General features: G+C 44.4%; 1 long non-coding RNA gene across 1 annotated transcript in view; it reads left to right on the top strand.

The window, feature by feature from the left end:
• Positions 1-6,284: 6,284 nt before the first annotated feature.
• The window catches only part of LOC103349258 (uncharacterized), an 82,985-nt gene continuing 64,979 nt past the window's right edge, over positions 6,285-24,290 (top strand). The window contains exon 1 of the long non-coding RNA XR_016214189.1: positions 6,285-9,185. This is a non-coding gene — a long non-coding RNA (uncharacterized LOC103349258). The remainder of the gene's footprint in view (positions 9,186-24,290) is intronic.

The following is a 24,290-nucleotide window of genomic DNA, read 5'->3' as shown; positions in this document are numbered from 1 at the left end:
ATATTTGCCTGTTTAATTAGTTTCCTGGGATCTAATTGATGACTCAGAAAGACCTAGTTTTCTTCTTTAACCCAGGTTCCTGGGGTTTCCAATAATTCAGTTTCCTGATTTATAAAATGGAGAGAATAACAGTATGTGCCACATAGGGTTGTGTGGAGACTGAATGAGTTGGTGCATGTGGGAAGTACATTAGCGGTGCCAGTTGTTATTCTGGGTCACACATGCATTCGTTCATAATTCTAATTATTGCTGACAGACCATCTCATGCTATACTATAGGACCTTGGCAACCATGATTCTCTTTGCATGAAAGATTTGCTCCTGAATAAACTATACCCTTCAATTCCAAATTCAAATGTTGGTTTCAACTAGAGCTTCCCTTAAGCCTCTGTAGTAGATCAGAGTCTCAATGTCCTGGGTTCCTTTTTTCATTGAGCTTATCAGTTTGCAATTGTACACTTGGCTACAGTGACCAGAGATCCCTCGCTAGACTATGTGCTCTATAACAGCAAGACCCATCCGGGTTGTTGTTTATCGTTCTGCCTTCAGTGGCTAGCAGAGAATAGATGCTCAATTAGTACTTACTGCCTGCACTGAGGGAGCAAATGTGCCATCATGGTACTAAGACAAAGAGTAAAAGATCAACAGTCCCTTCCCTTAGGAGTACATAGTCAACTAAAAGTTGGCGTCGAGTCTGGAATCGATGTTAATTGTGCTGGTGAATAATGAGGAAGGCCAACCTAAGGCAATGACAATGCATCAAGTCATCTGGCTCTTTGGCCTAATTACTGGCTCTGGCAGGCTCCAGAGCACTTGATGGCATAGTTCCAAGGACAGGCAATGAAAATCTGACTAGTAAAGCAGAAGAATGGGTCTAAGCCCCATCAGAAAGTCACATCTGGGGACCCTCAATTCATACTCACTCTTTGGCTTGCTATTAGCAGAAAACTCTTAAGAAGGTCCTCTCCATTGTTTCCTCAAGAATTTATTCAGGTTCTTACTGACTGTATCTCTGAAAACTTTCTTTCTTCCTGCAAAAAAACTTTATGTTCCTTTATGAATTCAGTGACACTTGTGAATCTCAGGGGTTTATTTTTTTGAAAGATTTATTTATTTATTTGAAAGTCAGAGTTACACAGAGAAAGAGGCAGAGGCAGAGAGAGAAAGGTCTTCCATCTGATAGTTTACTCCCCAAGTGGTCCAGGAGCTTCTTCTGGGTCTCCCGTGTGGGTGCAGGGGCCCAAGGACTCAGGCCATCTTATACTGCTTTTCCAGGCCATAGCAGAGAGCTGGATTGGAAGTGGAGCAGTAGGGACTCAAACAGGTACCCATATGGGATGCTGGCACTGTAGGCAGCAACTTTACCTGCTAGGCCACAGTGCTGGCCCTTTATTCTTTTGACCTAAACCTATTTTGCTATCATCATATTTGACCATATCTTCAAACCTTGCTTGATGTTTCACCACATCTTCAAACCTTGCTTGATATTTCACAACCAGGCATACTCAATCCAATCTACCCATGCAGTGTGTAGGCAATTAGGGATTAATGGACTTCATCTCAAATCCGGCTGACTTATGTTGTTGTTGGTATATTTCCATTTTCTTTTTTAAGTTCACAAGAACAATAGCTTAACAGTGATGAGTGTCATCAGCAAGCATTTATTAAGTACTTACTTTCTTATTAAATAGGCTGTTGCATATAGGACTTTAGGTTATAGGACTTCAGTATCTCTGCCAAGAGATACTGGTTCTATGCCTCTGGATTAATTAGCTAGTGAATGTACTATGCCCTAGTTTCTCTCTATAGTATGTGGATAATTGTGACACTTGCATTATAGGATTCCTGTGGTAATGCTTAGAATAATACTTGCACAGAGGAAGTGCCCAATCCTGATAGTGATAGGGTAATGCTGATGCTGACAATATGCTCCTCAATTGTGAAATCTCTCATGATCTCAACCCAGGGATTTATATTAAGGTTGCCCTGGACTGACTATGCATATAGGTATGTGCTATAGGCAAACTCAGAATATCTCCGGAGACAGGTATCCTTCATCTGAAGTCACACAGAATCCCCAATCCCCACAATTCTTTTTAAGGATGATGACTAACATATGATTAAAAATGACCAAACACACAAGGAAACAAGGTACCCAGAGTGAGAAAAAGCTGAAACAACAGGATAAAAACAAAATGCAAAGACTTCAGATATTAGACTCATTAATAAAAAATTATAAAACAATGGATTTAAACTACTTTTATGAATAAAAGGGAAGGTTGAGAACAGCTTCAAGGAATAGGAGACTCTGAAAATGACAGAGATGATCTTTGTATCATTGTAGCTGAATTTTTTCTTTTTTTTTTTTAAATTTTATTTATTTGATACAGTTACAGACAGTGAGAGGGAAAGGCAGAGAGAGAGGTCTTCCTTCCGTTGGTTCATTCCTAGATGGCCACAATGGCTGAAGCTGCGCCAATCTGAAGCCAGGAGCCAGGAGCTTCTTTCATGTCTCCCACATGGGTGCAGGAGCCCAAGGACTTGGGCCATCCACTACTGCTTTCCCAGGCCAGCTGGGACTAGAACCAGTGCCCATATAGGATGCCGGCGCCACAGGCAGAGGATTAACCTACTGCGCCACAGAGCCGGCCCCAGCTGAACTTTTTCTTTAGCTGTTCCCTTCACCTTAGGCTTCTAATCAGCCTGGCTGGTTGATTTCCTTTTTTAGGTCTAGGGTTTGACTTGAACCCTCATCCTATGGTTAGGGCCCTAAAATATGATCTTTGGTATTGCCCATTCCCAGATGAAGGGGTTAATTCCATTTCCTTGACAGAGCTGGAAGTCTGTCCACAAATGCACAGGTGTTCTTGGACCTTGGCTTCTTTTACTTCCACTCCTCTGTCCACTTTGGCTTCTATTTCACAGAAAACAGGGCTCAAATGGTTAAAATGGTAAGGAGATTTGCTATTTTACATAACAGGAACTCAAATAGTAGGCTGGGCCTTAGGGTTAGTTAATTCAGCAGCTCAGCCATGGACTTGGGCTCTTTCTCTTCGCCTTACCATCCACACGACTGGTCTCATTGGACAGCTGGTTCCACTCATCTCAAAATGGCAACAGAGGCAATGCAAAGCATGTGTCTCTCTTCAAGCCCGGACAGAGAAAAAGAAAGCTCTCCTTAAAAGCCCTAGATACAACTGGTCTTCTGTTGTGGCTGGGGCAATGCAGGTCATGTGATCACTGGCCTAAAACTATTTACTGATTGGCTTAAATCTGAAATCATGAACCAATCCCTGGCAAGGAAGAATTGATTTATGTAAATGGCTTAGAGCAGTGGTTGATGGTTCTGAGTGTAGCACTGTGAGAAGTTAAGGGGCTGTAACTATTGTCTCGCATTTGGGGCAACAAAAGGAAGAGAAACTAAATATCTTGTTAAGCAAAAAGCACTAGAGTACAGTGATGTGATCTCACACAATAATATATTGCCTGTGATCTTCGGGAATTAAAAAGAATACCATTATTGAGAAGTAATTTGTATATCATAGAACTCACCTAATTCAAGTATACAATTCAATTTTGTTTTTTGGTTAATTTAAGAGTTATGTAGCTATCACAAAAGCGAATTTTAGTACATTTTCATGAATCCTTTTCTCTCGCTTCCCAAAACCCATAACCATAGCAACCATTCAACTCCCCCCCCCCCAACCCCAGGAAACTACTAATTTGCTTTCTGTCTCGATCTGTCTGTATCTTCTGGATATTTGATGCAAATGGAATGAAACAATGCGCGGCCCTTGGTGACTGGCTTCTTTCACTCATCCTACTGTTGTCAAGGTTCATCCGTGGCATAGCAAGCATCAGCGCTTCCTTCCTCGTCAGTGTGAGTAATGTTTCATGTCTAGAAATATCACATTTTATTCCTTCCATCCATCCATTGAGGGATATTTGAATTGCTGCCTCTGTTTTAGTTATTATCTGTAATGCTACCTTGGGCATTTGTGTCCAAGTTTTTCATGGACATTTGCTCCTACGTAATCTGCAAGTGGGAATATTCCCGCTGCTGATCATCTGCCTGCATTGTATAGGCCTGATTCCCACATAGGCATAAAGCATTGTTGTACCAGGTTCTGTGTTCCTGAATGTTCTAAGAATGCAGCAAAACGGTGGGCAAACTGGATCAGGCTTTCTTTGGGACTTTACAAGGAATTATTTGCTATTGCAAAAGATACTGTCATGGATCTATGAGAGAGGAGGAAGAGTAAAACCCTGGGCAGAAGTCAACAGGAGTCCCATAATTCCTAGCATTTGCCAGCATGCTGATCCTGATGTTTGGAAAGCTTGGCTGTATTTCCTACCTTGTTACCTGGTGATCCCTCTTTCTCTCTTCGCTTCAAGTCATTTCATAGATTCTGCTCTTTGCAACCAAAAAAATCCAGAAGTAAGAAAGGCAGGTGAGAAAATAACTACAAATATAAAATATGCCAATAGATGGAGAAAACGGCCTTTTTGTTGAGAACAGTGCAGAGCCTGCCTGTGAGGGGCAGAGACGCCACAATAAAAAACTATATGGGACGGGTAGGAGCTGAAGGCCTTCCCTGTGTCTGGACAAGGAACACTGAAAGTTGCCTGGGCTCAGCAACCAAGCTGCACACTTCTGCGAAGAACAAGGCGGACCTGTGGCTGACTAGTTAACCTTGTCTTTGCAGAGTTTAGACTTTCTGTGTGCATGAGGAGTTCGGCACGTGTGTACTTGCCTGCAGGCATGTGAGTGGGTTTAAAGCAGATTTCTAGGTTCTTCCCCAAGGGATGAATATCTTCAAAGGACTGAGTGTCTGCGAATCTTCTGTTTTAGTCTGCTTTATCTGTTACTCCAACAAAATATCTGAGAGTGGGTATTATATAAATAAGAGAGGCTTACTTGGCAAAGAGTTCTGGAGGTTCCAGGGCATGGCATAGGCATTGGCTCTGGCTCTGGTGAGGGTCTCAAGGCAGATGGCATTACAGTGGCAGGAGTGCTTTTGAGATGGAGGGATCATGGGGTGAGACAGGAAGCCAGAACTCAGCTGTGGACTCACTGGGGCCCCACAAGAATGTAGCAGATTGCTCCTCCTCTCTTAAAGGTCCCCGCACCACTTATCAGCGCTACACACAGAATCCAGCTTCCAACACAGGCGTTGGAAGGCATCGGGAGGACACACTCACACCCGATCCCTCCTGCCTCCCTCCCCGCTGTGATTTGGATTCAAATTTGGAGAACTCTGCTTTAAATACAAGGATTCGGGCGTTTTTCTGACCGAGGCAAGAGTGAAAGAGGGAAAGCGTTGCCAGAATGTCCCCCGCTGCTGTGAGCTGACTCAGATCCGACTGTCAGCACAGCTTTCTGACTGCTGACAGGGGACTGAGGAGTTGGCCCTTCTGGGACCGGCTGAAGCTCCCCCTGCAATGGAATTCTCTTTGCTGCAGAACCTGTGGCTGCATCACGCCGTGCCGGGCAACAGCCGTGCGCACACACCAAGTGCATCGTGGACGTCATGCCTGTGGTCACCCTCCAGGGCCCTGGGCCATTGATCTTGTCAGCTGCCTATGAAATGTGCTTTGGGTGCCCTCACGGAGGAGTGGCTCTTGATAAAAACCAGGGTTGGAGGAATTGATGGATGTCTTTATATATGTACATAACCCCTGATGCTCTGAGGTTGCTGTGTTTTCGGTGGACTTTGATGTGGAAGAGAAAGTATATTTCAAGAAGAAATCCATGCAGGAGAGAAGACGTCCGTGCCCTCCCCCACGCCCAAAGGCCTCGGGCAGCAGATAGAAAGCAGGTCCTGAGGATTTGAATAGCTGAAGCCTGGTGGAAAACAGTGCTTTCGGCTGGGATGGCTGGCGGGTGTGGAGCGATGACTCAGATTCCCCAGGGCCAATCAGAGAGAGACTGCTGAGGAGACACGCATTTAGTAGCAGATGGCTGCTTTGTCTCTTTATTTCTTGGAATGGGTGCACTTCAAGAAGAAGCAGAGGACGGTGTCGGTGTCGTAGCGTTAGGGAGGATGAAGGAGAGACGTGTGCCCTGCCATGCCCAGAGATGCCTTCAGAAGAGCCGTTGGCCACATTCTGGTGACAGAAATGGAACCATTTTTTCCTGCATAGCAAATACTCATGTCACTACTCACCCACCCTTGCCTGTGACAGACATGGCCAATGGATCACAGCACTCTTTTCTACGGCAGGCAACCATTAGCAATGGATCACAGTTAGCGCTCCAGATGTCATAGATGACGTAAGTGTTACACCAGGGGAGGGATGAAAGAATGTCTCAGATCAGATGCAATGTAGGCATAAGACAAATGTCACCGCGGTTCTAGAACCTTGAGGCATTCTCTGATTCCCTTCTAAAGGCAATGAGAAATACAGGAAAATTTATGTGAACAATAATGAAAGACACTACCTTTGTCAAACATTGTTTATGTGCAGACATGGAGCCATTGTTTATGAATGCCATCCTCGCAGCAGAGCTGTGAATCCCTAGCATTGCCATTTTGTAGATGAGGGAACCGTTGCTTCTATAGCGAGGCTGGATGACTTTCTCAAAGCCACACAAAAGGTCAGTGGGAGCCTACTGTCATTAGTATTTCACGCCTACTCCTTAATTATCTTGACTCTCATTCCTCATATACTTTCCCTAGAAAGTTTACCTTAGAGTTTAACTTCACCTGTATTTGAATCCTATTTCCTACACTAGAAAGATTGGGAACCCACACAATGCACATACATGCACACACACATGCCTATACACACAAATGCATGCACATGCGGGAACACACATGCACACACATACAAATGCACGAACATACTTGCACACACATGCACACATGCACACATGTATGCATTCACACACACGGATGCACCTATAAATGCACATGCATGCCCAGAGACACATGCACACATGGATGCACACACACACACATGCACACATGGATGCACATACACACATGCACACATGGATACACACGCACACACATGCACACATGGATACACACATGCACACATGGATGCATGGATGCACACACACACACACATGCATTCACACATGTCTTACAAGGAGAGCTAAGATGTCCCTCCTCTGCATTTACACAGTGTCCAGTGATTATTCCTACCCAAGCTATGGTCACTCTCTTTAATTGTCTAATGATGCATTTATTTCTTCCATAAGATTGTGAAATAATTTAGCACAAGGGCATTCTTGCTGACTTCTGTAGGTCTTTAGTTACTAACTCATGGAGACTCCATGTTACTTTGTAATGTGACGGAATCCTCTGTGACTGTATACATGTGGTACATCTAATATTCCAACACTTCTTTTTTCCCCATAAACTTCCCTACAGAAACATTGTATGGACAGGAACTGCACGCAGGTGGCTCTGGCTCTCCAGTGGGGCTGATTGTAGTGGGCATTCAGTGCAAGTCTATCCAGAGGAAATGCCATCAACTTTTCCTCAAAGAGTCTGAGGCCCTTGGGCAAAATACTTTTATGTGAGACCTCTGTCCTTTACTTTCTCATGTTAACAATAGCTGTCATTTATTGACAACTTAATATGCTCTAGGCCCAGTGCTAAGACTCATAATATTATGGCACAGCATTTTTGCATTAGGATATATGTGTAGCATGATATTCCAGAAGAGCTAATTGAAGCTCAGAGGGGTTAAGAAACTTATGTGAGGTCACACAGCTAAGAAGTGGCTGATATTCAGACCCACGAAAGTCTGGCTTCAGAGTGCTCCTTTTAAGCCAGGATTTAGAATCCACTGATCTTGGGTTCATAGAGTCTCCCTCAGTCTGAGGGAGTGATATGAATACCCAGCCCCCACAGAACTGTGCATACCTTCCTTTGATTTGTTTATTTCTGCCACTCACCACCTTCCCTCCATCTCTGCCTGTAGTCGAGCGTGGGTCAAGCGTGGGCTCCGTGGTGAGGCAGAACGAGCACAGACTGTAAGCTGACACTGTGTTCCAGTCACTTCCATGGCTTACGAGCCTGCATCAGACACACAGGTGCCCACCAGTCCCCAAGACGCTCATTGTCCTCGGTTCCCAGCTGCCTGGGAATCCAGAAAGCAAGCTAGGGCATCGCCGGGGTCAGCTGGGCAGACAGATGGAGATGAGCAGAGGTGACACCCGATAGTTCTGTGGGGCCCCTGGTGGCTGCTGCTGCGGCTGGCTGGTAGCTTGCCCTGGCTAATCCTGCTGGTCACCCTTCGTGACGGCTGCGTGGTGTCACTCACCCCACCCTTGCAGTGACTTCTGCTTGCAGAGGCCGTCCTTTGGAAAGCCTGGGAGCTCTAACGGCTTGCTCCCATTTTGGCCTGGGATTAGCCATTGGCAGCCAAGCCCCTGAGTGGAACAAGTTGCATAGCTAAGGTGCCAGATTCCAGGTAGTTTAAGGACACAGGTAGGACTTCTCCAGGTATTGTGTTGTCAAACACCAACAATGCTCATATGCCTTCCCTAGTTGACAGATCTCCTTAGAATATCAAGGCAAAGGAGTGAAGGCCACAGGCTAATTTGGGGGTCATTCTTTGGGTCCATGGTCTTAGACCCCATCCATCCCTCTACATGAGACATTTACTGGGTGCCTGCAATCAGCCTGTTCAAAGGCACCACCGAAACAAGAGTATGAAAGTCCCATTTCATCCTTGCCACCAGGGAATGTACAGTCCAACAGAGACTGAAACGTGACTAACTAGAAGGGGATTGATGTCATGGGAGTTTGAGCATGAGTGTGTTGGGAGTGGTAGGTTAAGAACCCAGGGGTTGGCAGGAACTTGACTCCTTCTAGGAACTGAACCATGGTCCCTGAGGCTGGAGTGTGGAGGGTCGGGGGGTGAGGGAAGGTGGCTGGGGTCAGGAGCAGGCCTCGTTCAACCCTGTGGCATCATGCCGGAGAGCCTGGTTGTTATTTGAGTTTTGCTGGAACATACTGAAGGATTTCAGATGGGGAAATGACATCATCGGGGGGTGTTTGAAAATAGCTTGTCTTCGTGCAATGGAGAGTATTTTGGACAGAGCGAGGGAGGGATAAATAAGACAAATTCAGAGGCTGATACAGACCTCAAGAAAGCTAGGAGAGCAACGGAGAAACATCAGAAGGCTCTGAAAATGATTCTGCTCACCTGGGAACAAAATGACAATGGGTGAGTGGCTTGGATGATTCAACGTCTACACTGTAAGCTTAAATTTCTAAGAAGAATCTAATCAGAAAGGATACTTCTAGGAATGTATTATGTGGCAGTCATTGGACCAGTGAGTACAGATTTTCCCTGAGAATGTTCTATGTTCTATGTGATGTTATTCATAATAGCGAAATAGACCACACTCTGAATGTTCCAGATATCTAATTTAGGAATTAGTTTAACACATCAGAATTCGCCATGTAAAGGAATTCTATGTGCCAATAGTCAAAGAGACAAAATAAATCTGTTTATTGATACAAACATATAGTCATAACACAGAAATAAGGGGCTGGTGCTATGGCATAGTGGGTAAAGCCATGGCCTGCAATGCCAGCATCGCATATGGACGCCAGTTCAGGACCTGGCTGTTCCACTTCTGATCCAGCTCTCTGCTATGGCTTGGGAAAGCTGTAGAAGATGGCCCAAGCCCTTGGGCCCCTGCATCCCTGTGGGAGACCCGGAAAAGGCTCCTGGCTCTGGATCAGTGCAGCTCCAGCTGTTCGCAGCCATTTGGAGAGTGAACCAGAAGATGAAAGACCTCTGTCTCTCTGCCTTTGCCTTGGCCTCTCTGTAACTCTCCCTTTCAAATAAATAAATAAGTATTTATAAAAATAAATAAATAAAATAAAGCAAATAAAGCATGTGTAAGGTCAATAGAGGTAATAAAATGGTATTTTTGGATTACATCTGCATAGAAAAATTCTTGCAGACAGCATGCATCCAGAATATTAACCAGAGTGGACACAAGGTGCTAGAAATCTTGGGTAACCATGAATTGTTTTTGTAATCATCTGTATTTCTGTGTATTCTACCATAATACCATCCACGTATTACTTCATGCAATTTTCAGAAGTTACAAGCTTCAAAGAGAAATTAAACATACTTCTCTATGGAATTGTTAAACACATTGTCTTTTCTTTGCTCTTATTTATCATCTTCATTTTCTTCCTTCTGGAATATCTTCCCTACTCTCTTTCCCTGTTATCTAAGTTGATAAATTCTTATGCAAATTAAGACAGAGTTGAAACAGAAAGAGACCACTATAACACCAAGACAACAGGTAGAAAATGAGGTTGTCGCAGCCAAATTAGTCTATCTGGTTAACCTTTCTCTCCAATTTGTTTTAACTTTAGAGGTTCTCATCCTTTGGCAATAGTTACAAAAATACCTTTTGTTATCTGTTCCTGTCCAGATGGCTATTTACGGCTTTGATTGCTATGGACGATTTCAGGTGCTTTTAATTTCTTTCTCAACCAAGTTCAGGGATAGCAGATACTGTGCTGTCTACTGGCCCTCCCTTGCTTCAATCCTAGGACCACGCCTCCTACCTAGTAATTGCTCAATAAAAGTTGTCTTTATTTAGTAGTAAAATTATTACATCATTCCAGGAAAATGAAAGAAATAAAACTTACTCGGGTCAGAGAGCTGTGGGCCAGCACCCTGGGAAGGTGGTGCCAGCAGTACCTTGCCAAATCAAATCAGGTTTCCAGTGTATTGGGAGTCGGTGAGCCACAGGCGTGGCCGCTAACGCAGCTGGAGAAATTGGCAACAAATGCTCAGCGGATCCTCCCCCGTGTTGGGGGTGGGTTGTGGGCGACCTTTACAGGCTTGTAGTCCACATGGTAGTTTGGAGGTTTTCATACACAAGACTTGGAAGTGAAAGTCAGATGTGATTAAAAATACACATCTTACAGATGTCTGGATGCTGTTCAAGTCCTGCAAAGTGTGATAGAAAATGCAGTTGCTTTCCAGATCGCAGGACAGGAAAAAGGGGCCGTGAAGGCCCTCTGTCTCCTTACTGGATAGGGATGTTCAAGTCACCGCTGAGAAGCTGTCCATCCGGTAACTGGAGGAACGTGAGACCCGTCCCAGGAGAGCAGACATCATCATCATCATCATTATTATTATTATTATTTGACAGACAGAGTTAGTAAGAGAGAGAGAGACAGAGAGAAAGGTCTTCCTTTTCTGTTGGTTCACCCCCTCCCCCCAAGTGGCTGCTATAGCTGACGCGCTGCGCCCATCCGAGGCCAGGAGCCAGGTGCTTCCTCCTAGTCTCCCATGCGGGTGCAGGGCCCAAGGACCTGGGCCATCCTCCACTGCCCTCCCGGGCGACAGCAGAGACAGCAGAGAGCTGGACTGGGAGAGGAGCAACCGGGACAGAATCTGGCACCCCAACCGGGACTAGAACCCTGGGGTGCCGGCATCATAGGCAGAAGATTAGCTTAGTGAGCTGCAGCAGAGAGCAGACATTATTATTTTTAGCTTATGCTAAGTAGCGTAGGTAAGCCCAACATGCGTATTAATATAATTTATGGAAATGAAAAGATATAAAATCCTTGATACTGCCTCCCTGAGACCAGAATAGAACAAAGCTATTTTAACATTTCCTACATTCTCATTTTTTTTGAAGGAGAATCTTTATCTTATTTATTTTACTTTTTTTTTTTTTTGTCAGAACTCTGTAACCATATCCAGCCGTCTGGCTTTGTTTATAATAAGCTGTTTACTTATCACCGGTTTAACACGTGATCTGAACATCTGTCTCTTTCCAGCCCAACTTACTTGCTTTCGGTCTTCATTTGAGCTTGAACTTGAAGTCAACATCTTTTCCTGTGGGGCTCAAAGGAGTTGCAGAGACCCCAGAGGTGTTCCCTTGCCAGGGACTTGAGAGGGAATGTTTAATTTAGAAATTCACAGCCTGCCCCCTCTCCCGCCCCCACACCCTAAAAAAAGAAAAGAAAAAAAAAAAACACTTGTCTCTGTTACACAGGGAGAGAACAAAATGGGAAAGAAAGGCACTTTGTTTTGCCAGACAAAGACAAGCTATCAATTTTCATAAATCTGCATTCCCAAGGCAACTGCTCAGGTCTGCTTAGAGGTCCATTTCTTTGAACTTGCATACCAGAAAGCATTTTCTCCCTTGTTTCAGAAAGTCGAAGAATACACTTAGTAAGAGTAGATGTAGAATTTAAGTAATGGAAGACAGATAATTTTATGAATTGCAGCAATTCTATTTTATAAGGAGAGGAGTAGTGGAAATGGGAGCAAAGAAATTCTAAACACATTTTATGCAAATATATTTTCTGGAGATCCAGAGAAGAATCCTCTTTGCAAACATAAAAATTATGTGTGTGTGTGTTTGTATGCATTGATGTATATGTGTGTACACACACACATGGGCACTTCAGAAAGTTCCTGGAAAAATGGAATTAACAGGTAAGTTTATTTTGGTTCAAAAATTTTTGAAATCCATGCATGCAAGGGGTTTTCAAAAAGTTCATGGGAAATGTGTATTGTGAAAAAAAACCTGTGGATTTTAAAATCTTGTTGCACAGAAATAAATTCAGCTTTTAATTCCATTTTCCACACTTTTTAAAGTGCCCTCTTTGATATATCAGCTTGCTAATTATAAGATGGACATTTACATATGATAATTACACAAGGAGAATCTGGTACATTTCAAACAAGACTGACAACTTGTGCTTAAAGAAATATTTTGAGGGCTGGCACTGTGGCCTAGCTGATAAAGCCACTGCCTGTGATGCTGACATTCCATATGGGCACCTGTTTGTGCCACAGTTGCTCCATTTCTGATATAGTTCCCTGTTAATAGTCTGGGAAAAGCCACAGAGGATGGCCCAGGAATCTGGCCCGCTGCCACCCATGTGGGAAACCAGGCTCCTGACTCCTGGCTTCAGTCTGGCTCAGTCCTGGCCATTGTGGCCATCTGGGGAGTGAACCAGTGGAAGGAAGATCTCTCTGTCTCTCTGTAACTCTATCAAATAAATAAATAAAGCTTTATTTTTTAAAGATTTATTTTTCATTTATTTGAAAGACAGAGTTACAGAGGGAGAGGTAATGACAGAGAGGTTTTCCATCTGCTGACTCACTCCCTAGATGGCCACAATGACTAGAGCTGAGCTGATCCAGAGTCAGGGACCAGGGGCCTCTTCCGGGTCTCCCACGCGGGTGTAGGGGTTCAAGGCCTTGGGCCATCTTCTACTGCTTTATCAGGTCATAGCAGAGAGCTGGATCAGAAGAGGAGCAGCCAGGACTAGAACCAGCACCACAGTGCCGGCCCCAATAAATAAACAAATCTTTAAAAAAATATTTTGAGGGCCTACGTTATGGTGCAGTGGGTTAAATGGCCATTTTTCACACTGGTATCTCATATTGTAGCATTAGTTCCAGTCCCCAGTTCGGTTCTGTTTCTGATCCAGCTTCCTGCTAATTCACCTGGGAAAACAGCAGAAGATGGCCCAAGTGCGTGGGTCCCTGCCATCCATGTAGGAGATATGAATAGAGTTCCAGATTCATGTCTGTTACAGCTACTTGGGGGGTGAACCAGTAGATGGAAGAGCTCTCTCTCTCTCTGTCTCCTTGTGTGTGTGTTATGTGTGTGTCTTCCTCTCTCTGCGACTTTCAAATAAATCTTTATGAAATATTTCTGCACCAGAAAAAGCCAAATATTAGCAACATTTACTGTTCTTCACATCTTAAGACCTTTCCTCTTGTTCATTTTTTTTTCTTTCAAGCCATCAACCACTGACCAAGTAACGTCTTGTACAAACAGAACCCTAGCCATACAGACATACGAACACCATGTATACTTAGCACGATATCTGTCAACCTTAATCTGTTTCCCAGCAAAGTTTGCTAGCTGGGTCTTTAAGGCAGACAGAGCTCAAGGTTTGAAGACAGCCTAATATACATTCAGTTTCTTGTCTAACTAGATCCCATAAATCACTGAGCATACATCGATTGAAATAACACATTGACAGAGGCCACGACTTGGACTTTTGAAGTTGACGGCTGTCCGCGTAGATTAGTAGTATCAGGCAGTCAGGGCTGGGCTGGTAGGCTGATGTAGACTGGGGATTGCTACTTGGCTGATGATGCCTGAGAGGCATTTGGTTCTGCTGACCTCTCTCACGGGATTTTTCGTTCAGCAGCATGGAGAAATGTGCGTTTCTCCCCGGTTTCCCAGATGGGAAGTGTGGGAGGCACTGAAGATCTGTGCTGCTCAGAGGGTGGTGCCTGGGGGCAGCGGCAGCAGCATCACCTGGAGGCAGGTGAGAAACATGCACGTTCAGACTCCTCCTGAAGTCAACCAGCTGAATCTGCCCTGCACCAGCTCTGCAAGTGATTCTGTGCATGGGGCTACTTGAGAACCCGGCAGGAGTGTAAGGTAAATTAGGCCCACCGCTGCCTTCCTTATAGACAATAGAATTCTAGTCACCTAATGTAAAACTCTGTTTTAATTCTCTGCATTTGACTGCAGTCTGGCAGCGAGACACATCCTATTTAATCATATTTTACATCTCGTTTCAGGGACTATGATTTCATTGTCAAGAACCTATTGGTTGAAACAATTAGTCCAGTCTAATAGGTGGTTAAGCCTATGAGAGGAAAATGTGTTCTCATAAAACCCCCAAATCACGAGCCAGGACTATTATCCATTAGAGTGCTCTCCAAAGCACCTACTTCTGTGATGAAATTATTCCTTTTAGAAAGTGTTGTTCTCATGGGGAGCTCTGGATTTAAAAAATTATTTATTTAGTTTGAAAGGCAGACACATGCACGTGCACACACACACGTATACACACACATACACAGAAGAAAGGGGGGAGAATGCTGATGGACAAATACAGACAAATATTCCATCTACTGGTTCACACCCTAAAAGCCTGCAACAGCTGGGGCTGTGCCTGGCCAAAGTCAGGAACCAAAGTCCCAATCCAGGTGTCCCACATGGGTAGCAGGGATTCATGTACTTGAACCATCACTGGCTGCCTCTCAGAGTGTGAATTGGCAGGAAGCTGGAATTGGGAGTGGAGCCAGTGCTCAAACCCAGACACTGATATGGGGTGGAGGCAATTCTAAGAAACATATTCACCATTGCACAAAGCACTTGCTACTATGGTGACAGGTAGTTGACTTAACAGCACGTGGAATCTTGCAGTGCTTCGCTAAGTCATAGTGTGTTGGTTGAAGCCTGGGTTTGGGAGGAAAAAAAAATCTAAGTTGGAGTTCTCTTTTTTTTTACACTTACTAACTCCATATTTGGGGCATTCTTTTTGCTTTTGGAGCTTTAGTTTTCCCCTGCGCTAAATGAGAATAGTAAGAGGCCCTGTCTTGCAGTGTCTCCTCTGGCCATCAGGGGGATAACTTGAGGTAGCTGGTTCTGTTGTTGTTGTTGTGTTTTTTTTTTTTTTTTTTTTTTTTTTTGACAGGCAGAGTGGACAGTGAGAGAGAGAGACAGAGAGAAAGGTCTTCCTTTGCCGCTGGTTCACCCTCCAATGGCCGCCGCGGCCGGCGCACCGCGCTGATCCGATGGCAGGAGCCAGTTGCTTCTCCTGGTCTCCCATGGGGTGCAGGGCCCAAGCACTTGGGCCATCCTCCACTGCACTCCGGGGCCACAGCAGAGAGCTGGCCTGGAAGAGGGGCAACCGGGACAGAATCCGGTGCCCCAACCGGGACTAGAACCCGGTGTGCCGGCGCCGCAAGGTGGAGGATTAGCCTAGTGAGCCGCGGCGCCGGCCATCTGTTGTTGTTTTGTTTTGTTTTTAATGAAGACATAATTCAGATATCATTAAATTCACACTTTTAAAAAATTATTTTATTTGAAAGGCAGAGAGAGAGAGAGAGAATCTTCCATCTACAGGTTCACTCCCTTTTGGCCACAACTGCTGAAGCCAAGAGCCTGGAACTCCATCTAGGTCTTCTACGTGGGTGCAGGGGCCCACACACTAGGGCCACTCACGCTTGCTTTCCCAGAGGCATTAGCGGGGAGATATATTGGAAGTGGAGCAGATGAGACACGAACCAGAGTTCATATGGAGTGCTGAATTCAAGGCAGCAGCTTAACCTGCTGTGCTACAACATCGGCCTCAGAATTCACCCTTTTAAAGTATGTAGGGAATGGTTTCTGCATGGGGCTGCTTTTGTTGGATTCTTGGATCGTGTTCTTGTTTGAAGGGCCAGGAAAAGTCTGTGTCAATTCCAGAAAACTCAAGAGCTTCAGGGCTCTCATTAAATTTCATACAGGTCCTGGCGTTATTCAGGCACATGTAGTTTTCTTAAAATGAGTTCTTGCTGCTTGAACTCTGCAGCTACTTCTCATATCCCTGTGACTTCATTTAATATTGATGACCAAGCTTGTCAGATCTGCAGGACTTCTGGATGACATCGGGATGCTCTGAAAACCGGAGTGATTGAAGCTGGCCTGCCCAGTGGGGACCGGAATGGGTGGCAAATTGCAGCACAGGTAGCAGTAGTACTTTACGCCCCATAATTGAATTCAGTGATTTCAGACGAAATGAGTTTTCAGGATGAGGGATATGAAGAATGCACCAAGTGAAACGTCTCACTCGGAATTTGGCAGTGGGGCGAAGGGGACTGGGCACTCCCTTTGGTGGCTACTTGCCTATGCGTGGAGCCCCCTGTTCTGCTCATCAGCAAATGGGGTCATCCCACCTTGCTCCCTCCTTTGCCCTTCCCCGGGGCACCACCCATCTTTTGTGTGTCTCAGTATTGGGTAAAATCCCAGAAGTATTGTAAGATGATATGCTAATCACATCCAAGCTGATTCAAGGCAAATATTTGGGCTTTCCAAATTATTTTTCCTCTAGTAACTTGCATTAGGGAGAAAAAGAATACGATTGAGAAGAGCACTATCTCATTAATCAAGTTAGTGACCTTTTTTTAAATGATCGTGTTTAATTTTGGGTAAGTTGCTATCAACCATTTATTCTGAAGCATTGTTTATGACAAATACAAATTTCTGAGACTGTTCAGCAGTTTATATATATAAACTTTATATATATATATATATATATATATATATAAAGGTTTACTTATTTATTTGAAAGTCAGAGTTACACAGAGGAGAGGCAGAGAGAGAAGGAGAGAGGTCTTCCATCCGCTGGTTCATTCCCCAATTGGCCACAATGGCTGGAGCTGCACTGATCTGAAGCCAGGAGCCAGGAGCTTCCTCCTCGTCTCCCACACGGGTGCAGGGGCCCAAGGACTTGGGCCATTTTCTACTGCTATACTAGGCCATAGCAGAAAGCTGGAATGGAAGTAGAGCAGCTGGGTCTTGAACCGACGCCCATATGGGATGCCAGTGCTTCAGGCCAGGGTGTTAACCTGCTGTGCCACAGCGCTGGCCCCCAGCAGTTTATATTTTTTAAGATCTGTATTTGGACTACTAACATTCAGGTTGAATGCCGAAAAAGTATGAACAAATAATTCACCCTATTTTAATACTCCCTACCCTTGTGTATAGTTACGATTTAGAAGCTTTGGAACTAATTTTATGTAGAATTAAAATTGAAGAAATAAATACATAGATTGTAGGTGGTAGTAGCCATGTTTCAAACTGTTGGATAAGGAAGCTACAAATACAGACAGGGTTAAAGCTAGAAAAAATATCTTGAGCTATTGAATTAAAGTTGATGGTACTCATGGTTTTCAATATATGTAGATATGGTTATAACAATAGATATGGTGGAGCCAGTGCTGTGGCACAGCGGGTTAACGTCCTGGCCTGAAGCGCCAGCATCCCATATGGACACTGGTTCTAGTCCCAGCTGCTCCTCTTCCGATCCAGCTCTCTGCTATGGCCTGGGATAGCGGTGGAAGATGTCCTGAGTCCTTGGGCCCCTGCACCCACATGGGAGACCCAGAAGAATCTCTTGTCTCCTGGCTTCAGATCAGCACAGCTCCGGCCATTGTGGCCATCTGGGGACTGAACTATCGGATGGTTGACTGACCTATCTGTCTCTACCTCTCTCTGTAACTCTTTCAAATAAATAAAATAAATCTTAAAAAAAAAAGCAATAGATATGGCTAAAAGTAGAGATGGATGTGTGCCTTTGTGTGTATACACATATGTGGATGTATGTGTATGTGTGTGTTTGTATTTTCTAGCTGTGCTGCCTGAGAGTATCTAGAAGCCATAATACCCGAGAAACCATAAGCGCATCTATTTTGCTTTCAGAACTTCATTTTCTCCTAATTGGGTCTAGGACTCCGTGGAGAAACAGCTGATTTCAGGGCAGAGGCAATGAAACAGAAACTCAAGAGGAGCCTGGAAAGTCCTGTTATTCCAGAAAGTTGGAAGTACTCAGGGAATGAGATGGACCTACCAAAAGACACATCCCCAGCGTGAAATGGTGCCCCGTGTCTCAACCTCGGATGATTTGGGTATCAAAATCGTGATAATCACAGATTGTGACTTGCTGAGCAAAATAAGGAAACCATGATTCCATGGATATAGATACATCATTTATTTAAGGAAAAAGGAAATTTCTACTTCCAGGAGAATGCCATCCATAATGAAGTCAGAAAATCACCATTTGGTAATCATAGAAACAACTAATTCAAGCTACAGTTGTCAATTGGTGCTGTCCTACATGGAGTATCTAATATGCTCATGCAGTCTGGCTTTAAAAAGAAGAAAAATGAATACTTTCTTTAAGTATGCACAATTTTAAGAAATTCACTCACAATTAACATATTTATAATGAAAAAGAATTTTTTCTTATTTTTATACCTTCTAATTTGAGATTCTCCTTAATTTGAGCCAAGGATAGATTTTCAATAAACACATTTGTTAGTCAAAAAATAGAAAAAGTATTTCAAGTGTTGGAAACTTTAGAAATCTCAATTTATAACCAATTTGCATGCTAATTATAAACTGCAACTTGTCAACAGTTTGATGGTTTAATTTATTATTTAGTGTACATTTTAAAAGTAGTATGATTACACTTTGATTTCCTGGAATGCACATTTTTATTTAATTTTTAAAATTTATATACATGGAACAATTTCATGTATCTCATACATGCCGTTTTAAGTACATAATGACACTTCCCACCCCATCCTCCTTCCCTCCTTCACTCCTTCCTCCTGCTTCTTTTCTTATTTTTATTTTAATTTTTGTGATAATATACTTTTTTTTCCTTTGAGAACAAGTTTTATAATTAATCGAAGAAGCACCTAAGGAAACCAACAATGGAGTTGGGCTCTTAGGCTTATCTAACACTTAGGAGACTTAAGAATATCCTTCACATAATACACTAAAATGAAGTAAATCTTTGAAAACAAGTCTTACAGTTAACTCTCATAATCGCACCCTTTGAGGACAGAGGTCTTGCAGGGGAAGTTAGTGCACAGTGACTCTTGTTAATTTAACAATTAACACTCTTATGTATGACATCAGTGATCATCAAAGGCTTTTGACATGAGCTGCCTAGGCTATGGAAGCCTTTTGAATCCAGAAACTCCTTCAGTATTTAGACAAGGTCATAAGCAAAGTGGAAGTTCTCTCCTCCCTTCAGGGAAAAATACATCCTTCTTTGATAACCACTTCTTTCCACAGGAGTCTCACCCACTGAGGTTCTTCATGTAGGATGCTTTTTGCACAGAGTCTTGGCTTAGAATGCACTTTTATTCAATTTCAGACTGTACTCCCCCCTAATAAACACCAATTCTGCACATTACAAATCCTTCTAGAACTTGAATCTCAGGAATGAGAGGTGGCTTCTGGTGAACAGGCAGGTGCTTTCAGAAGGAGATAGACTTTACCATGGGCTAGAGACCAGTGATTTCTCTTTCATATAAGGAGTTATGAGATATTGGCAGGGGGAGCACTTGACTGAAGATCATATAGGGATATTTTAAAGAGTTGCTAGGGGCCCAATGTTGTGGTGCTATGGAGTGAAGCGACTACTTGCAAAGCCAGCATCCCTATTAGAGTGCTGGTTCAAATCCTGGCAGCTCTGCTACTGATCACACTCCCTGCAAATGTGCCTGGGAAGGCAGTGGAAGTTGGATGAAATACTTGGGTCTTGCCATCCATATGAGAGACCAGTATGGAGTTCCAGTCTCCTGGCTTCCGCCTGGCCCAGCTTTAGTGTCGGCTGTTGTGGCCATTTGGGGACTGAGCAGTGCATGGAAGATATTTTTGTCTCTGCTTCTCATTCTCTCTTTATGTCATTCTACCTTCAAGACTAATAAATAAATCTTTAAATTTTTTTAAAAATGGGTTGATATACATGTGTATATATATATATATATACATGTATATATATATATGTACATGTATATATATCAACTCCATATATATATATGGGGAGAGAGAGAGAGTCAGTACATGGTTATAGAAGTCACCAGGAAATGTTGATTTGTAATTTAAAACCTTAACAATGGTGGTGGTGAAGAATATTGGGCCAAAAAGTTGAAGGTTAAGAGCGTTTTCTTAGGAATCAGACACATCTGGTATTCATCGGGTGATTTCTTCTTTGGGTGTGGTGGATACAAAGACCTTGAAGTTTTTAAAACAAACAGATATTGTGAAGAATGTCCCATCTCAGTGAAAGAAGACACTAGGAAAGAAATTCACCAGGGGGAATGTTTGTAAAACAAAACCATAGATGCCTTGAGATTGGGGTTTACCAAAATCAAGCTGGTAAATGAGACACCAACTCATTTATTATTGAGTTGTTGAGTACTTACCCTTATTGAGTATCTGTATTTCCTCAGTGCTCAGTGCTTTGCCTGCCTCATTCCCTTTCTTGCTGGTTTCTAAACTGCGAAGGCTGGAAAAGCTAAACATCCAAAGTGTCTTACAATGATTCGGTATCATCCTCTGTATTTTGCACCCAAATGGCTCAGGGAAGACAGCCTGGCTGATTCGTTTATGAAAGACAGAAATTGATTTTGAGTGAGAAATCCTGGAAGTGGTGCTTCAGGTAAGCTGGAGAGCTTGGGCAAGGAAAGCACCAGGCAAGGTTTCCATTTGGGGTAACTGGAAAAGAAAGAGACTGGAAATGAAATATCCCTGAGTTGCTGGGTTGCCAAGAAAAAAAGTGACTCACCAAGGACAGATTGGTAATCTGAGCCCCTGTCCCTTCTTAAAAAGAGCCACCTTTCCGGAAGTGGGTCAGACTCAGGAAGAACAAGATGTGGGAACACGGTCAAGTTCCACTCTGAGAATCAGTGATACCAGACTCTCCAGTGATACCACTCTCCTGATACTGCCCTAAAAAGCAAGATAGTGAGTTTCTCCCTGGACCCTGTGGCAGCTGGACAAGTCTGCTGAGCAACTGAGGCACAATAGACCAGCTACCATGAACTAAAAACCTCTCCCACTGAACCCTTCCTCCTGTCTGGGAATTCTTTCCTTCCCTCTCTTCCTCCTCCATTTTTATGCCTATGTGTTGAAATCTTGCCACAAATACAACCTTCACTGATGAATCTTGTTTTTTTTTTTTTTTTTTTAAGATTTATTTATTTATTTTGAAAGGTAGAGTTGCAGAGAGAGAGAGAGAGAGAGAGAGAGAGAGAGATCCTCCATCTATTGGTTGACTCCCCAGTGGCCACAACAGTCTAGGCTGGGCTAATCTATAGCCAGGAGCCAGGAGCTTCCTCTGGGTCTCCCACATGGGTGCAGGGGCCCAAGGACTTGGGCCATCTTCTGCTGATTTCCCAGGTGCATTAGTAGGGAGCTGGATCTGAAGTGGAGCAGCAGGGACTAGAACTGGTGCCCATATGGGATACCTGCAGGGCAGGCGGTGGCTTTATCTGCTATGCCACAGCACCTGCCCCCTTGATGCTCTTGAGTTGGAACTAATTGTCCCTCAAAGCTTTCCTCACACTTTTATCTTGTTGTCAAATCATGTCTAGCACTGGCCTGGCGTGCTTTCTACTGTAGCACTTGGCATAGATGTTGGTCTTCTCTGCTGTTGTATAAGCTTTTTGAGGGCAGAGTTCAAGTCTTACTTTGTTGTCGCTAGGTCATGTCTGAATGCCTTGCCTGAATAAAAGGTCAATAAATTTTTGTGCAGTGGAATTGTAGAGTTCCAGCTGCATGCAGATGGAGGACTCTGGGAAGTGGGTAGGAGACATAACTACCTGGGGGAAAGTAGGTGGATATGATGACATAAAAAACAGATCTATGGGGCCAGTGCTGTGGCGTAGCGGGTGAAGCCACCACCTGCAGTGCTGGCATCCCGTATGGGTACCAGTTCAAGACCCGGCTGCTCCACTTTCAATCCAGCTCTCTGCTACGGCCTGTGAAAGCAGCAGAAGATGGCCCAAGTCCTTGGGCCCCTGTACCCATGTGGGAGACCCAGAAAAAAATCCTGGTTCCTGGCTTCAGTCCAGCTCTGGCCATTGTGGCAATTTGCGGAGTGAACCAGAGGATGGAAAACACCTCTCTCTCTCTCTCTTTCCCTCTCTATCCCTCTCTGCCTCTGCCTCTCTGTAACAGTCTTTCAAATAAATACATAAAAATATTAAAAAAATCAGATCTATGATCACCAGAAAGAAAAGTCGGCTATATCGCTTACTCTTTCCCTCAAGAACGAATGTGTGAAGTGGTCTTGAGTCAGCCATGAGACTTATGGGTACTGCAAAGTGAAGTGGTTGATGATGGAGCCACTGGAAGAGCGCTGGGCCAGGACTCTGAACGCCTGCCTATCTTCTGAATTTGAGAATCCCACTGAGTGTCTTGGCACTGCAGTCTCTTTGCTTGTGAACTAGAGATAAAATATTTGCCCTCCTTTTCCATTGGCTTGTTGTCCAGATGCATGAGGTCACTGTGAAAATAATCTGTCACCTTTGTTTAAAGATTTATTTATTTGTTTGAAACTCAGAGTTACAGAGAGAGAGAGAGAGAGAGAGAGGTCTCCCATCTGATAGTTCACTCCCCAATGGGCTGCAATGGCCGCAGCTGCGCCAATCCTAAGCCAGGAGCCAGGAGCTTCTTTCGGGTCTCCCATGTGGGTGCAGGGGCCCAAGGACTTGGGCCATTTTTTACTGCTTTCCCAGGCCACAGCAGAGAGCTGGATCGGAAGTGGAGCAGCCAGGACCAGAACCAGCGCCCATATGGGATGCCGGCGCTTCAGGCCAGGGCGTTGACCCACTGCGCCACAGCGCCAGCCCCAATAACCTGTCACCTTTAAGGCTCTTCCCTAGGATCCTTGGGGCCAGCATCATTGGCACAGCTGTGAGCTGGTTAGAAATTCAGCACCTCAGACCCCATACCAGACCCCCCGAAAATTCTTCAGAACATTTGCATACAGGTGCAGTTTCAGAAGGATAACTCTGAAGGGCAGTCGCGTGAAAGGTGCAGTCGTGACTAATACGATCCATGTGTGCTGAGGAAAACAAGTCTGGGCTCAGTCCAAGGGGCTCAGTGTTGGAAGGGGAGCCAGGCAGGTGAAGGGAAACATGGTTCCTCTTCTGTGCCTATAAATGGTGGGCAAACAGATCTCACCAAAACATGTTCCCTTGGCACCACCCCTTGCTTAGTACTTTGTCCTGTCTCCGCCTCTCATCAGAACCCATGTAAATCTGTTTCTCTTTCTCAGAACCTTTGCCACATACGAGCTAAGTTACACAGAATATTGACTCAGTGTAATTGGGGTCAGAGGTAGCTCCCTAGATATTTGCTGTGGATCATAGATCTTCCTAAGTTGGCACTTTTATCTCCAAGAGTTAAGGAGATGACAAGAAGTTCTTTTTAGTGTCAGGCAGGACACCAAGGGGCTCATTAGGCCACCTTAGGCTCATTAGGTGACCAAGGCTACCAATGACCACAGCTTTGGGTATGTCAGAAACATGGGGCTCTGGCTGGAGTGCAGGGGTCACTTTTATCTTTGGCCATGAGATACATGGGCAGAGCTAGCAGAAATGGGTAACACCAGCCCCCGGTCTGGCCCTGCCAAGACAGCTATAGGTAGGGCTTGAAATTCACTAAATCTATAGAGGGCTCATTTTTAAGTTGATAATTTTATATGGCGGCCGGCACCGCGGCTCAATAGGCTAATCCTCCACCTAGAGGCGCCTGCACACCGGGTTCCAATCCCGGCCGGGGCGCCGGATTCTTTCCCGGTTGCCCCTCTTCCAGGCCAGCTCTCTGTTGTGGCCCGGGAAGGCAGTGGAGGATGGCCCAAGTGCTTGGGCCCTGCACCCCATGGGAGACCAGGAAAAGCACCTGGCTTCTGCTTTCGGATCAGCGCGGTGCGCCAGCCGCAGCGCGCCAGCCATGGCGGC

This window comes from Oryctolagus cuniculus, chromosome 10 (assembly GCF_051225735.1).
Source record: "Oryctolagus cuniculus isolate XC-2025 breed Fujian yellow rabbit chromosome 10, ASM5122573v1, whole genome shotgun sequence".
NCBI lineage: Eukaryota > Metazoa > Chordata > Mammalia > Lagomorpha > Leporidae > Oryctolagus > Oryctolagus cuniculus.
The sequence above is the reverse complement of the archived record's forward strand: the minus strand, read 5'-3'. Positions and strand labels throughout refer to the sequence as shown.